The following is a 17,267-nucleotide window of genomic DNA, read 5'->3' on the forward strand; positions in this document are numbered from 1 at the left end:
GACATACTAATTTTTTTTAATTAATTAATTTATTTTTTTTCAAAAAAATTTTTTTAATTTATTTATGATAGTCACAGAGAGAGAGAGAGAGAGAGAGAGAGAGAGGCAGAGACACAGGCAGAGGGAGAAGCAGGCTCCATGCACCGGGAGCCCAACGTGGGATTCGATCCCGGGTCTCCAGGATCGCGCCCTGGGCCAAAGGCAGGCGCCAAACTGCTGCGCCACCCAGGGATCCCCTAATTTTCTTATTTACATGGGAGAGTCAAAAAGTTCTCAAAAAAAAAATTCTCTTGCATTCTTGATATTGATAATTGAAGAAAGTGATTTCAAATATGTTTGAGTTTTAAAAACACTTTAGATAACTTCTAATTGACAAAAGCAGAGAAAATACAACTGTAATCCACAAAGTAAAAGAAAAGTTAGAGGGAAAATTATACACAAGAGGTATATTAAGATATATGCATATAAATAATAATTTGCCTTTAGTAAACATAGGTTGTTTTTAAATCAAAAGAGAGAAGAAAAAAATCAAATTCAAATATTTGCTGTTTCCAAGTGACAAAACTAAAATAACAAAGGTATTAAATATAGAAGGACTGGCAAGGATAGATTGGGTACATGAAAATTCGAAACAATGGTAACATCAACATTCTACAAAGAATTTATAGGGAAAATCACTAAATGAACAAATATATCTGTTTATCTGATTATCTCTGGTTATCTGTCTGGTTATCTGGGTATCTATCTCTATTGATAAATCCATGTAGGTATATCTATATATCATATATTTATATGTACTTATACCTATTTGTATATGTATATGTTTGCACATATGTATGAGGGAAGTCATCCAACTGGATGATGAAATTAATTTTAGGCAAGTAATAACCTCACATCAACATATGTAAAGTAAAAACATCAGTACTTGGAGAAATTACAGATGTCCTTTACATAGTATAACAAATACATTTGGTAGACTCTGTTCAAGCATGTAAAAATTGAATAAGATAGATAATTGAAATACCAAATTTTTTCAACCAGTGAGAACATAACTTACATTTAAGAAAGTTTCAAAATTTTGTCATTTGCAATGAGCCTAATAGTCTCAAGTAGGAGAGTGGAATAGATACCCAAACAATACTGGGGTAAGAAATTTTGGAACTTCTAATTGTGTTTATTTTTATCTCACCTTTTAAGATGTAGATATACAAAAAAACACAAAGGTATATTATATAAAATAAAAATTAAATGTAAAAATATATATATATGAGATTATATGATTGTGCATATGTTTGTGTGTATATGTTTATTGGGAATGAAGGCTCAAAATTTCACTATTAGAATTATATGACCAACAAGTTTGGACCCTACTGCATTCATTCACAGCAACTTTTCCAAAGCAAAAATTGTGCAGACCCCACTGTCTACCACAAAACATCCCCAAACCCCAAAACCAAAGGTAGCACCCCTCACTGAAAACCAATCAGCAAAACAAAACCCCCCACCCAGTCACACATACAAATCCTGGAAATTAATATTTGAAGTACAGTAGGTATTTATTAACTTGCTCATTTTGAAGAGCGCTTTCAAAATCTACAATGTCCCCTACCCTTCACATCCTGTTCGTATACTTCATAGTCTTTTCATGGCCCCTCTCATTTTTTATTTCTGTGCTGTATTTACTGCTTGACTAATCCCTACTTCCACTCTAAATTCTGTCAACAGTTCTTAAAATCCTTGGTTTTATGACCTTTTCCCCCAACCATCTTTCCTAGATATAAGTTATCCTTAAGATCTAGTGGTGGATTTCCCCCATTTCAGCATTTTCCCCAATCTCAATCTTAAATCAACTGTCCTCTTTATTTAGGGGAGCCAATTTATATCTCTCATCTTGATCTCTTTCTTAAACTGCTAGATTAAAATTTCAACCATGTATACCTATTTAGAAGGATTTGCTGAACATCTACTATGTGCTTGGTCCTGTTTTAAGCATGTTCACATGTTCTTTCACATCATCTTTGGAAAAAACCTGTGAGACAGATGGTTTCACTATATTTACTGACAAGAAAATTAGGTAACTCGTTCAGTCCAATGTCAGAATCTGTACTCAAACCTGATTCTACCCAACTCCTATGCCCAAGTAGAGGACTAGTGAAAACCAAATTTTAGGAAAAGCATTATTTTACTCTTTTATCTAGGAAATGACCAGGTTTGTGAAGGGCACCCTACTGACAAGGAGCAGATGAAGGATTTGATTTGATTTGATTCTGGGTCTTTTTATCTTGTTCTATCACTCTGCCTCAATTAGCTATTAGCTGTTAATTTCAGATTAAATTGTTTTCTCTCCTAATCTGTGCTTGGTTTCATTATTTTTTAAATGAAGAACTTAAATGTCTGATAAACCAAATTTCCTTTGGTTCTCTTAAAATTGAATAGCTCTAAACAGCAAAGCTGATCTCTGAGAAAATTAGGTACCTTAGTAACAGAGCTGCACTTGGATATTTTGCCTCAAAATTTGCCTTCTGCATTGTCATTATACCAAACCTGTTCCTTCTCTCGTGGCCTATGTCTCAATTAGTGACACCAGCCACTACTGAGCTGATGGACACAGACACTTGTGAGTGTGCCCTCCCCACCTCTCTAATCTCTCAGTCCTAAGCATGATGAGTGTGTCCATCATAACATCTAAAATAGCCACTTCTTCTCACCCCCACTGGTACTTCTTTAGTCCTGATTTATCTCTTGCTTATAACAATTGTAGATCATGTTCCTGGTCCTTCTGTCTCCACCACTGCCTTTCTTGAAACTGTTCTCCACAAGGTACCAGAATGGTCCTTCTAAAATGCAAATCTTAAAAAAAAATAAAATAAAATAAAATAAAATAAAATGCAAATCTTGGTGTTGTGTACCTCAAACAAATATAACATTGTATGCCAACTATACTTCAGTAAAAGATAAAAATAAATAAAAATTTAAAAAGAAAATGCAGGGACGCCTGGGTGGCTCAGCGGTTAAGCTTCTGCCTTCGGCCTAGGGTGTGATCCTGGAGACCCAGTTTCGAGTCCCACATTGGGCTTCCTGCATGGAGCCTGCTTCTCCCTCTGCCTATGTCTCTGCCTCTCTTTCTGTGTGTCTCTCATGAATAAATAAATAAATAAAATCTTAAATAAATAAATAAATAAATAAATAAATAAATAAATAAATAAATAAACAAAATGCAAATCTCACCCTGAAGCCTGCACAATAGGATTTCATGGTGCTCAGGGGTCTTAGGGCAAGTGTGACCCAGCATGCTCCTGCCTCTGTTGACATGCCTCGCTTTACTACGTGTCCTTTTGTTCTGCCTCTAGGAAACACTGAATTGCTTGCAGTTCCCATACTCCAAGTTCTCTGGACTCTAAGTTATAGATACACCACTGTCCTTACTTAACTATTCTTTTCTTTACTCATTTTACTTTTCAGCCCTTTAGGTTTCTTATTCCTCAAAAAATTCGGTCAGGTGTCCTTTCTCTGAGCTTCAACATTACCAGCATCATCCTGGGCTTACCTGTGGTGTTTATTACAGAATCTTGAAACTGCCTGTTTATTATTTGTCTTCCCACTAGGTCATAATTTCCTTTTAGATGGAGAGTATGTACAAAATCCAGTGTGTGGCACATCTAAGGTGCTCAGTAATATTTGTGGAATGAAGGAAATAATTTCTAGAAGTCTTAGTCTTTTTTATATCAACTAATCTCTTTACTGCAAAAACATTTGTTCTTGTGCTCATTTTTTGTCCCTTTATGCTTCCTAGGAGTACCTACTAAGGATATTAGAAGAATAATGATGAGGAAAGGTAATAAAGCTCATTCAAAAGAATATAAAAGGGGCAAATTAACTTCCCTTCACAAGGTAAACTGATCCCATTCCAACATGGTCTTTTTGGAAAAGGAGCCACACTAGGGACACATACTCAGCTGTGCCAGGTGGGGTTTTATGTTGGTATGAAGGAAGGAAAGTCTCAAAACAAAATTCCAAAGACCCTGGAAGATCTGTTTTTCAGCATTCATTTAAAGTTAAAGATCAGCTTGCCTTAGATGATACATTCTAAAGTAAACTTTTCCATCTTTAGTTGGTCTTGTGTTTTATTTTCCTCTCCTAGAGGAGATGCCTTCTCTGCTTGAAGCTTATCCTGTTTTGTACAGGCAGCAATACTCTGGAGGGGCAGCGCCATTGCTAAGTGCTGTTTTGGAAATCTGGGGGTGGCGATTTGTAGCTGCCCCAGTGATTAAGAGGCTCTACTAGCATTGAGTGAACATGGGGTATCAGGAGGCTGCATGCATGTCTAACCATGTTCAGGAGAGTACTGATGAACAAATCATTGTTTCTTATACTGCCATTCACTTTTCAAAGTCCTACCAGACCTTCATATATGTGAAGAACTTATTTATAATTATCTGAAGGAAGAACCAAATTATATTTTTACATATTAAACATTCAGTATTTTTATGCAGCTTTAATATAAACCAAATTTGCTAGAATCCAACTATTGTACATGTAGAGAAAGATTTTACTGTTTCACTTGGAGCTTCACCAAGAGTTGTTCTTCATTATAGTACTTCTCATCACTGATGACACTGATGTTTGTTATATTTGAGTCAAAAATGCAAAACACCTGTGTCAGTTTGCATTTTTGGTGGTTTAGATAATAATTTCTTCAAATGTTGAATTATCCATTATCTTACTATAACTTGCTTTATTTCTCCTTTATGTAACAACTAGGGAGTTTGGGGTGTTGTTTTAATTATATCTGTAAGCAGATTACATTCTCTATAAATTTTACTTTAGGATTTTGAAATAGGAGTTACACATTATTTATTTTATAGGGTTAAAAACAATTGATCGGGTTAAAAATAATTGATCTATGTAGAGGACCATAATGACTTAAGAGCAAGGACTATGGAATAGATCTTTGGTTTGAATCTCATCTCTTGCTTGCTCTGAAAGCTTTGGGAAGTCATTCCCCTCCCCCCTTTTTTGTTTAGTTTCCTCATCCATAAAATAGTTAACTTTTGTAGGGTTGTTGTGGTGATTGTTTAAGTTCACACAGCAGAAGGTGCTTACTTAGATCTAGACCTGGGACAGAGAAAGTAAATGTTATTGTAATTATTATAAGCCTTGAATATTTAAATACTCCTTTCCTATCTATTTTTAATGGCATCTGAAAGCATCTGTTTCATTTTTTGTTCTGTTATTTACTTTTAGACTATTAGACTTTCCAACATATTTTGATCTTTGAGAATGAAATATAACTTGTCAAACTCTGTTAATATTACATAGCTTGAAGTATAAAATCAATCACTTAAAATACTTTTGAGACACATATGGGATGAAGAGAATTTATAATCATTACAGGAAATTATTTTAATAGTAATAAATAGTTACAGACTGGAGTTTGTAGATTTTCTTGGATGATAAATGATTTTAAGATTTGTCTTTGAGTCGTCTTCTGGAATGGTGGCAAATGTGAAGGTTAATTGGTGGAGAAAAGAGGAGAGTGCAGGGTATGGTGGTGAGGTGGACTTCATTAATCAAATGATTCATTTTGGTTCCTTTTTGGATGGTGGATAACTGCCTGTAGATGTGCCCCCACACTGTGGTGCTAATGCTTAAAGCTCAGCTTTGCTGCAAGCAGTTATCACTTTGATAAATTACTGGCAGTTCCAGTTAAAGGGTGCAGGAGAGAGAGTGAGGGGGGCAAGCCAAAGTTGGCTTATCGGGGGAAGGGTGGAGGAGGCTCAGATGGAAGGCGAAGTGTCCCAGAAGATAATCATGGCTGCCAAAGAAATGGAGATGGAAAAAGGGAAGTTGTATTTCCAAAGAGGATCATCAATTATGGAGAAAGATGGCCAAGAAATAGATGTCTGGCTTGTGCAACGCTAAAAGTTTTTTATTTAATTGGTAAGTTTGGAATTTTTTTAAAAAGCTAAATCTCAAATAGAAAATTTAAATTATACAATTATACAATTTGTTAACACATTAGAACATATGTAATTAATCATTATATTGCCATCAACTATGTTTCCAGTGAGTGCATTGCTGTGTATGAATGCTCCAGATGTAGAAGAACAAATGAGTGGAAGAATTAATTGGATTTAAAGTTCAAAAAGACAACCTAAAACAAAAACAAGAACAAAAAAACCCAAAAGACAACCTAGGAGGTAGGCTGATAGGCTGAACCACAACATTTATCAGCCAAACCAGGACATGTTTCCATGTGAGAGGGGATGCTATGAAAGCTCAGGGACTGTTTGGGGAAGTCTGATCACTTTCCAAGAGGTCACCTAGTTAAATCTCCTCACAGTACATATTTGGAAACAAAGCCACAAAGATGTGCAGTTTAGTGAAGTCACACTTTCATCAGGGACCAAGGAAGGACTAAACCCAGCTGTTGGTAAAACGGTACATGTCTGTTTCTCCTACACACTTGCCTGCCTTCCCAGTGATCTCTTTGACAGATTTCTGTAATTGCTTTGCATCAGAGGCTAAATAATGACCTTTGCAAATAGAGAGGTGAATAGAGCAAAAAGTGAATTCTTACCCTTCAGCTCGTTTTTAAAAGTTGGCCTTTTTGTCCTTTTATGCAGAAGTATCAGGAATAGAATGGATGAAAGCTCCTTAGAGTACACTCTTCCTAAGCTATTCAGTAGCCAAACATCATGGCTTCGTGATTGTGCTTTTCATCTACTTTAGACAGTTTTCTGAAACCTGACTTCAGATATGAGTTCCCCTTAGTGTTCTTTTCTGCTCTTTTTTTCTTGACCTCTGTAACCTAGTGACTCTGCATGGCCACTGCTATAGTTCTTTTCCACATTGCAGGTCTTTGCTATTTATCCTTCTATTTTTCACATAACTGCATTAAAGCACAAATGTCCAGGCATTACTAAATTCAGTACACTTTCTTTGTAACCTGTTCAAACACTTAAATCCTGGAATGGATCAGGGCTTCTAGGGAATCTGCAGAACATGTTATCTGCATTTATGGCCTTCCAGTACCCACAGTGCTGAATTTTGTGGGTCCCTCATGGGGACCATCAGTAGCTTGAGCCAAGACTGTGGGCTGTGTATTTGGGGACCTCTTGGAGCCACCAAACACAGTGGGTTCTGATTCCATAAATGAGGTTTCTTAAAGCCCTTCGGCCTATGGGTATGACAGTGAGTGTCCTTGTACTATGTTACAGGATAGCGGTAGTTCTTAGCAAATGGGAAAACATTTGGCAAACATTTAATTTTGCTTGTCAGAATTTTATGAAGAAAGAGATCTGACCTTAATAGGATTCCTGTTTTTTTAAATTAAAAAAAAAAAAAAAGACTGGTTCATTAAAATGAACTCCATAAAAATTCCTCCATGTAAAATGATTATTTCATGCACTTAAAATAGGAATGATGTTCTTTTTCATTGAAGTGACCTAAAGAAAATAACTTTTATCCAAAAACTGTAAGTGTGTACAGAGAACTGAAAAATGACATTGTAAGAGCTCCCATCGAGCCTTCACCACATGGCAAGCAGGCATGGCATTATGTGATTCATAGGTCTTAAAAAATTAATCTTTATAATAACGTAGTAGAGTACACATTACTATGATCATATCCCAGATGTGGAAGCTGAGGCTCACAAAGTTGGAATTTATTGGCCCAGACCACACAGATAGCAGGTAGGAGAACCTGGAGTCAGCAAAGATTCCATTCCAAACAAAGCACAGGACCTATTTCCTCACCTAGATAGTCGGCAAAAGTAACCTGTTCCAAGCAGTGTCAACTAGCTTAACAGATTCTATCAGCGATAGCACAATATCAAAAACTCCCTGTAACATCAAGAACCAGTCTTTACAGGGTTACTAAAGAGAATCAGGACCATTGTTAAAAATCAATCTCAGTCATCTATCCTCAGAGGCGAGCATACACAATGCACAGGGAGAAGCAGCTTGAACCCATCATAGGAGTTTGAAGCATCTGCACTTGGGGTTTTCTGCTCAGAGACCAGATTTGAAAGCACAGTTTTCTCTTCTGTCAATGGTGTCTTCGCATATTTGGCAAATCTCCTCCAGTTGGCAGCCATACCGGGCTTTCCCTGTTCCTCACTTTCAGCCAGTCAGGTGTTTGGTGCAGAGCCCATATTAAAAATCGATCACCTCAAATGTAGCATAAAGGCTTGATGACAGTGTATGCATCCTTACTCATATACTAGAGCAGTAAACAAATAATGCTTACACTAGAACTTTATTTTAATAGATAATTTTTTTCGTACATCCCTGTGTCTTTTCCACTGAAGCACTGTAGAAAAATGAATCTAGATACTTGGAATATATCATCTGTATAACAACAGGCCTCCCCCTGTGGTAGACATTGCCAGTGCTCACTGACTCCCTCCTCTTGTGTCCTGTGCCTGAGGGAGACCTGACTCTCCAGTCCACACAGCTGTGTGAGCTCTGTGACTAGTTCCTGGTAACAAAATAGGGACAGAAGGGAAATACGTACTTTTGAGTTTCTCTGCTAAATAGCCTACCTTGACTTCCTGTTCCCCTCAGGATAAGTATCAAGCTTGGAATATGGTTTAAAAGGTTTTTCATGATCTGTCTCTATCCCTTCTCTATTTCCTGCCTTGCTCTCTGTCTCAGCCACCCTAAGGCTTCCAGAAAGCACTATCCTCTTTCTCACCAGTGGAAGATCCACAACCACTTCTTCCAAGCAGTCCACTCTGACCTCTAAAGCACTAGATAGAGGCCCTTCCTGTGTACTTCTACAGTGCTCCACAGATTCCTGCTTATAGTACTTCTCACATCTTAATGAAAGTTGTTTCGTGGGGCACCTGTGTGGCTCAGTGATGGAGCATCTGCCTTTGTCTCAGGTCATGATCCCGGGGTCCTGGGATTGAGTCCTGCATCAGGCTCCCTTTAGGGAGCCTGCTTCTCCCTCTGCATGTTTCTGTCTCTCTCTGTGTCTCTCATGAATGAATAAATAAAATCTTTTTTTTAAGAAAAGAAAGTTTTTTCTTGCTGCTTATCTGTTTCCCCACTGAGTCATATGCTCCTTGAGGCAGACTGATGTATCATTGCTAGTTCATCATTTGATATTTATTTCCAATTCTAAAAAGAAGTTCTTCCTATTATTACTCATAACTCCCCATTCTTACCTTTGTTTAGAGAAATTACTACAAGTCTTCTTTGTAACCACTCCCTCCCCCCCGCTTCTTCTTCCATTTCTCATCCAACAGCAAGTCTTAGTGGTTGCAGCTTCCAAATTATGTATTCATCCATTTCACTCATTCATTCACTACCACCTTAGTCCAATTTCTTATTTAGATTATGAAAATGCCATCCAAATTGGATTCCCTACTTCCACTTTGCTTCCTATTTGTGAAGCCAGCTACATATTACTTCCTTTCTTAACTATATCAATATTTTCCCATTATATTCAAAATTTAATGCAAATACCTTTTTATGGCCCATGACCCTATGTGAGTTGGCCACTACCTACTTGTCAGACCTCATCTCAAATATGCTCAATACTTTATGAGCACTCTGGCCCTCCTGCTGTTCCCTTAGTGAAATAAGCTAGTATTTTCATAATCTAAATAAGAAACTGGACTAAGGTGGTAGTAAGTGAATGAGTGAAATGGATGAATACATAATTTGGAAGCTACAACCACTAAGACTTGCTGTTGGATGAGATATGGAAGAGGAAGGGGGGGGGAAGGGAGTGGTTCCAAAGAAGTCTTGTAGTAATTTCTCTAAACAAAGGTAAGAATGGGGAGTTATATGTGTTTCTGTGTCTATTGAGTTGTATAGATATCCTAGTGTGACACTGTAGAGTGTTTGGGGGCAGTGATAAAGGAGTAAACACAGTGACATACCATCTTTGTTACTAGTTTTATTTCTTTATAGTAAACTATAGTTTACAGCTTATAATTAGTTTTATAGCCATAGATTTTTTGTCAGCTAATGATGATTAGGCTAAGTCACCACATAATGGTTTACAGAATAAGGAGTATCATTGTAGCCAGGAAAAATTCCTGCTTTCCTGGAGTTCAAATCTGTTCATTTGGCAGAAAGCTAATGAGGAAGTAGCAGTACAGAGACAACTAGCTGAAATATTAAAGGTATTTATAGACTATTTGATTCTCCAATTCTCTCCCATATTTTATTTTTCAACAATACAGCTGGCACTCAAAATTTCATAATAACCAGAAAGTAACTAGGATGGAATATCTTAAAATATTGGAAGAAAAAATCTGAGAAGGAATGTGACAAAATACTTGAATTGGAAAAAAAAAATACTTGAATTGGTTGAGAGGTATTTTACCAGGAAGCAGGCAAATATTAGGATAGAAAATATATAAAGTTCATTAGTGACTACCCTGAAATAAATGCTTAGAGATAAAGCAAAAGAAGGTAATTAAAAATATTAAGTTGGTAGCACTTAGGCAAGAAATATGAGAAACACAACCATATCAGAAATGGAAAACATAGAAGAATTAGCAAAAATAAAACAGAAGATTAAATAGTGCTGAAAAGACAGGTATGAAGAAATTGAACAAATTAAAAGATGCTAGAAAGTTGAAGGAGATAACATATACACTGATATTAAGAACAGAATGGGGAGGTGGGCAGGATGGCGGAAGAGTAGGGTCCCCAAATCACCTGTCTCCACCAAATTACCTAGAAAACCTTCAAATTATCCTGAAAATCTATGAATTCGGCCTGAGAATGAAAGAGAGAACACCTGGAATGCTACAGTGAGAAGTTTGCGCTTCTATCAAGGTAGGAAGACGGGGAAAAAGAAATAAAGAAACCAAAGGCCTCCGAGGGGGAGGGGCCCGCGAGGAGCCGGGCTGAGGCCGGGGCGAGTGTCCCCAGGACAGGAGAGCCCCGTCCCGGAGGAGCAGGAGCTGCACCGACCTTCCCGGACGGAAAGGGGCTCCCAGGGAGTTGGAGCAGGACCCAGAAGGGCGAGGATGCCCTCGGGTTCCCTGGGACAGTAACAGACACCTGCGCCCCGGGAGAGTGCGCCGAGCTCCCTAAGGGCTGCAGCGCGCACGGCGGGACCCGGAGCAGCTGGGGGGGGCTCGGGGGCGGCTCAGCGGAGGGGGCTGCGGGGGGGGGGAGCAGCTCGGGGGAGGCTCGGGGGCGGCTCCGCGGAGGGGGCTGCGGGGCGGGAGCCCGAATCCAATAGCGCAGGCTTCGGAGCACAGGGCGCCGGGACACAGCTCAGGATCCGGCCTCCCCCGGGACAGGCAGAGGCCGGGAGGGCCCAGGACAGCGAGGACGCTCCTGCCCCAGCTGAGCAGATCAGCGGCCCCGCCCGGAGCCTCCAGGCCCTGCAGACCGAGAGCTCCGGAGCTACTGCGGGGGCTGAATCCAGGGCTCCAGAGCTGGCCCCGCCACTGGGGCTGTTCCTCCTGCGGCCTCACGGGGTAAACAACCCCCACTGAGCCCTGCACCAGGCAGGGGGCAGAGCAGCTCCCCCAAGTGCTAACACCTGAAAATCAGCACAACAGGCCCCTCCCCCAGAACACCAGCTAGACGGACAACTTCCAGGAGAAGCCAAGGGACTTAAAGTACACAGAATCAGAAGATACTCCCCCGAGGTTCTTTTTGTTTTGTTTTGTTTTGTTTTGCTTTTTGATTTGTTTCCTTCCCCCACCCCCCTTTTTTCTCCTTTCTTTCTTTTTCTTTCTCTTTTTCTTCCTTTTTTTTCGTTTTTTTCTTCCTTTTTTTTCTCTTTCTCTTTTCTTTCCTTCTTTCTCTCCTCTCTTTTTCTCCTTTTCCCAATACAACTTGCTTTTGGCCACTCTGCACTGAGCAAAATGACTAGAAGGAAAACCTCACCTCAAAAGAAAGAATCAGAAACAGTCCTCTCTCCCACAGAGTTACAAAATCTGGATTACAATTCAATGTCAGAAAGCCAATTCAGAAGCACTATTATACAGCTACTGGTGGCTCTAGAAAAAAGCATAAAGGACTCAAGAGACTTCATGACTGCAGAATTTAGAGCTAATCAGGCAGAAATTAAAAATCAATTGAATGAGATGCAATCCAAACTAGAAGTCCTAACGACGAGGGTTAACGAGGTGGAAGAATGAGTGAGTGACATAGAAGACAAGTTGATAGCAAAGAGGGAAACTGAGGAAAAAAGAGACAAACAATTAAAAGACCATGAAGATAGATTAAGGGAAATAAACGACAGCCTGAGAAAGAAAAACCTACGTTTAATTGGGGTTCCCGAGGGCGCCGAAAGGGACAGAGGGCCAGAATATGTATTTGAACAAATTCTAGCTGAAAACTTTCCTAATCTGGGAAGGGAAACAGGCATTCAGATCCAGGAAATAGAGAGATCCCCCCCTAAAATCAATAAAAACCATTCAACACCTCGACATTTAATAGTGAAGCTTGCAAATTCCAAAGATAAAGAGAAGATCCTTAAAGCAGCAAGAGACAAGAAATCCCTGACTTTTATGGGGAGGAGTATTAAGATAACAGCAGACCTCTCCACAGAGACCTGGCAGGCCAGAAAGGGCTGGCAGGATATATTCAGGGTCCTAAATGAGAAGAACATGCAACCAAGAATACTTTATCCAGCAACGCTCTCATTCAAAATGGAAGGAGAGATAAAGAGCTTCCAAGACAGGCAGCAACTAAAAGAATATGTGACCTTCAAACCAGCTCTGCAAGAAATTTTAAGGGGGACTCTTAAAATTCCCCTTTAAGAAGAAGTTCAGTGGAACATTCCACAAAAACAAGGACTGAATAGATATCATGATGACACTAAACTCATATCTCTCAATAGTAACTCTGAACGTGAATGGGCTTAATGACCCCATCAAAAGGCGCAGGGTTTCAGACTGGATAAAAAAGCAGGACCCATCTATTTGCTGTCTACAAGAGACTCATTTTAGACAGAAGGACACCTACAGCCTGAAAATAAAAGGTTGGAGAACCATTTACCATTCGAATGGTCCTCAAAAGAAAGCAGGGGTAGCCATCCTTATATCCGATAAACTAAAATTTACCCTGAAGACTGTAGTGAGAGATGAAGAGGGACACTATCTCATACTTAAAGGATCTATCCAACAAGAGGACTTAACAATCCTCAATATATATGCCCCGAATGTGGGAGCTGCCAAATATATCAATCAATTATTAACCAAAGTGAAGAAATACTTAGATAATAATACACTTATACTTGGTGACTTCAATCTAGCTCTTTCTATACTCGATAGGTCTTCTAGGCACAACATCTCCAAAGAAACGAGAGCTTTAAATGATACACTGGACCAAATGGATTTCACAGATATCTACAGAACTTTACATCCAAACTCAACTGAATACACATTCTTCTCAAGTGCACATGGAACTTTCTCCAGAATAGACCACATATTGGGTCACAAATCGGGTCTGAACCGATACCAAAAGATTGGGATTGTCCCCTGCATATTCTCAGACCATAATGCCTTGAAATTAGAACTAAATCACAACAAGAAGTTTGGAAGGACCTCAAACACGTGGAGGTTAAGGACCATCCTGTTAAAAGATGAAAGGGTCAACCAGGAAATTAAGGAAGAATTAAAAAGATTCATGGAAACTAATGAGAATGAAGATACAACCGTTCAAAATCTTTGGGATGCAGCAAAAGCAGTCCTAAGGGGGAAATACATCGCAATACAAGCATCCATTCAAAAACTGAAAGAACTCAAATACAAAAGCTGACCTTACAGTTAAAGGAGCTAGAGAAAAAACAGCAAATAGATCCAACACCCAGGAGAAGAAGGGAGTTAATAAAGATTCGAGCAGAACTCAACGAAATCGAGACCAGAAGAACTGTGGAACAGATCAACAGAACCAGGAGTTGGTTCTTTGAAAGAATTAATAAGATAGATAAACCATTAGCCAACCTTATTAAAAAGAAGAGAGAGAAGACTCAAATTAATAAAATCATGAATGAGAAAGGAGAGATCACTACCAACACCAAGGAAATACAAACTATTTTAAAAACATATTATGAACAGCTATACGCCAATAAATTAGGCAATCTAGAAGAAATGGACACATTCCTGGAAAGCCACAAACTACCAAAACTGGAACAGGAAGAAATAGAAAACCTGAACAGGCCAATAACCAGGGAGGAAATTGAAGCAGTCATCAAAAACCTCCCAATACACAAGAGTCCAGGGCCAGATGGCTTCCCAGGGGAATTTTATCAAACGTTTAAAGAAGAAACCATACCTATTCTCCTAAAGCTGTTTGGAAAGATAGAAAGAGATGGGGTACTTCCAAACTCGTTCTATGAGGCCAGCATCACCTTAATTCCAAAACCAGACAAAGACCCCACCAAAAAGGAGAATTACAGACCAATATCCCTGATGAACATGGATGCAAAAATTCTCAACAAGATACTGGCCAATAGGATCCAACAGTACATTAAGAAAATTATTCACCATGACCAAGTAGGATTTATCCCCGGGACACAAGGCTGGTTCAACACCTGTAAAACAATCAATGTGATTCATCATATCAGCAAGAGAAAAACCAAGAACCATATGATCCTCTCATTAGATGCAGAGAAAGCATTTGACAAAGTACAGCATCCATTCCTGATCAAAACTCTTCAGAGTGTAGGGATAGAGGGAACATTCCTCAACATCTTAAAAGCCATCTATGAAAAGCCCACAGCAAATATCATTCTCAATGGGGAAGCACTGGGAGCCTTTCCCCTAAGATCAGGAACAAGACAGGGATGTCCACTCTCACCACTGCTATTCAACGTAGTACTGGAAGTCCTAGCCTCAGCAATCAGACAACAAAAAGACATTAAAGGCATTCAAATTGGCAAAGAAGAAGTCAAACTCTCCCTCTTCACAGATGACATGATACTCTACATAGAAAACCCAAAAGTCTCCACCCCAAGATTGCTAGAACTCATACAGCAATTCGGTAGCGTGGCAGGATACAAACTCAATGCCCAGAAATCAGTGGCATTTCTATACACTAACAATGAGACTGAAGAAAGAGAAATTAAGGAGTCAATCCCATTTCCAAGTGCATCCAAAAGCATAAAATACCTAGGAATAAACCTAACCAAAGATGTAAAGGATCTATAGCCTCAAAACTATAGAACACTTTTGAAAGAAATTGAGGAAGACACAAAGAGATGGAAAAATATTCCATGCTCATGGATTGGCAGAATTAATATTGTGAAAATGTCAATGTTACCCAGGGCAATATACACGTTTAATGCAATCCCTATCAAAATACCATGGACTTTCTTCAGAGAGTTAGAACAAATTATTTTAAGATTTGTGTGGAATCAGAAAAGACCCCGAATAGCCAGGGCAATTTTAAAAAAGCAAACCGTATCTGGGGGCATCACAATGCCAGATTTCAGGTTGTACTACAAAGCTGTGGTCATCAAGACAGTGTGGTACTGGCACAAAAACAGACACATAGATCAGTGGAACAGAATAGAGAACCCAGAAGTGGACCCTGAACTTTATGGTCAACTAATATTCGATAAAGGAGGAAAGACTATCCATTGGAAGAAAGACAGTCTCTTCAATAAATGGTGCTGGGAAAATTGGACATCCACATGCAGAAGAATGAAACTAGACCACTCTCTTGCACCATACACAAAGATAAACTCAAAATGGATGAAAGATCTAAATGTGAGACAAGATTCCATCAAAATCCTAGAGAAGAACACAGGCAACACCCTTTTTGGACTCGGCCACAGTAACTTCTTTCAAGATACATCCACGAAGGCAAAAGAAACAAAAGCAAAAATGAACTATTGGGACTTCATCAAGATAAGAAGCTTTTGCACAGCAAAGGATACAGTCAACAAAACTCAAAGACAACCTACAGAATGGGAGAAGATATTTGCAAATGACATATCAGATAAAGGGCTAGTTTCCAAGATCTATAAAGAACTTATTAAACTCAACACCAAAGAAACAAACAATCCAATCATGAAATGGGCAAAAGACACGAATAGAAATCTCACAGAGGAAGACATAGACATGGCTAACATGCACATGAGAAAATGCTCCGCATCACTGGCCATCAGGGAAATACAAATCAAAACCACAATGAGATACCACCTCACACCAGTGAGAATGGGGCAAATTAACAAGGCAGGAAACAACAAATGTTGGAGAGGATGCGGAGAAAAGGGAACCCTCTTACACTGTTGGTGGGAATGTGAACTGGTGCAGCCACTCTGGAAAACTGTTTAGAGGTTCTTCAAAGAGTTAAAAATATACCTGCCCTACGACCCAGCAATTGCACTGTTGGGGATTTACCCCAAAGATACAAATGCAATGAAATGCTGGGACACCTGCACCCCGATGTTTCTAGCAGCAATGGCCACGATAGCCAAACTGTGGAAGGAGCCTCGGTGTCCAACGAAAGATGAATGGATAAAGAAGATGTGGTTTATGTATACAATGGAATATTACTCAGCCATTAGAAACGACAAATACCCACCATTTGCTTCAACGTGGATGGAACTGGAGGGTATTATGCTGAGTGAAGTAAGTCAGTCGGAGAAGGACAAACATTATATGTTCTCATTCATTTGGGGAATATAAATAATAGTGAAAGGGAATATAAAGGAAGGGAGAAGAAATGTGTGGGAAATAGCAGAAAGGGAGACAGAACGTAAAGACTGCTAACCTTGGGAAACGAACTAGGGGTGGTAGAAGGGGACGAGGGCTGGGGTGGGAGTGAATGGGTGACGGGCACTGGGGGTTATTCTGTTTGTTAGTAAATTGAACACCAATAAAAAATAAATTAAAAAAAACAGAAGGGAAAAGCAAACAATAATGTATTAAAAAATGAGGCTAGGTGAAATGGGTTAAAAGTATACATACTGTGATGAGCTTTGAATAATGTATAGAATTATTGAGGGGTGCCTGGTTGGCTCAGTTGGAAGAACTATCTAATGGCTTTTTGATGAAGTCAATATTTTTTTAAATCAGAAAGAGGGAGGGAATAAAAGAGAATTAAACCCCAATTTTGAAAGGTCTTGATGAATGGGAGATAAAATCAAGGACCTCCTCAATAGAAGATTCTGCTAAACCTGGAACCTCAAAGATGCATACTTTCATATCTTGGAAAGGAGTAATAGCTCTGTCTACAGAGAAGGACATAACTTTGGCATAGGTTGGAAGAGGAAAATATCTTCCTTGATTATTTGTGGCACAAGTTAATCTTCATGCAGTTTTACTACCTGGA

This window comes from Canis lupus, chromosome 13 (genome assembly GCF_011100685.1).
Source record: "Canis lupus familiaris isolate Mischka breed German Shepherd chromosome 13, alternate assembly UU_Cfam_GSD_1.0, whole genome shotgun sequence".
In the NCBI taxonomy this organism is placed as follows: domain Eukaryota; kingdom Metazoa; phylum Chordata; class Mammalia; order Carnivora; family Canidae; genus Canis; species Canis lupus.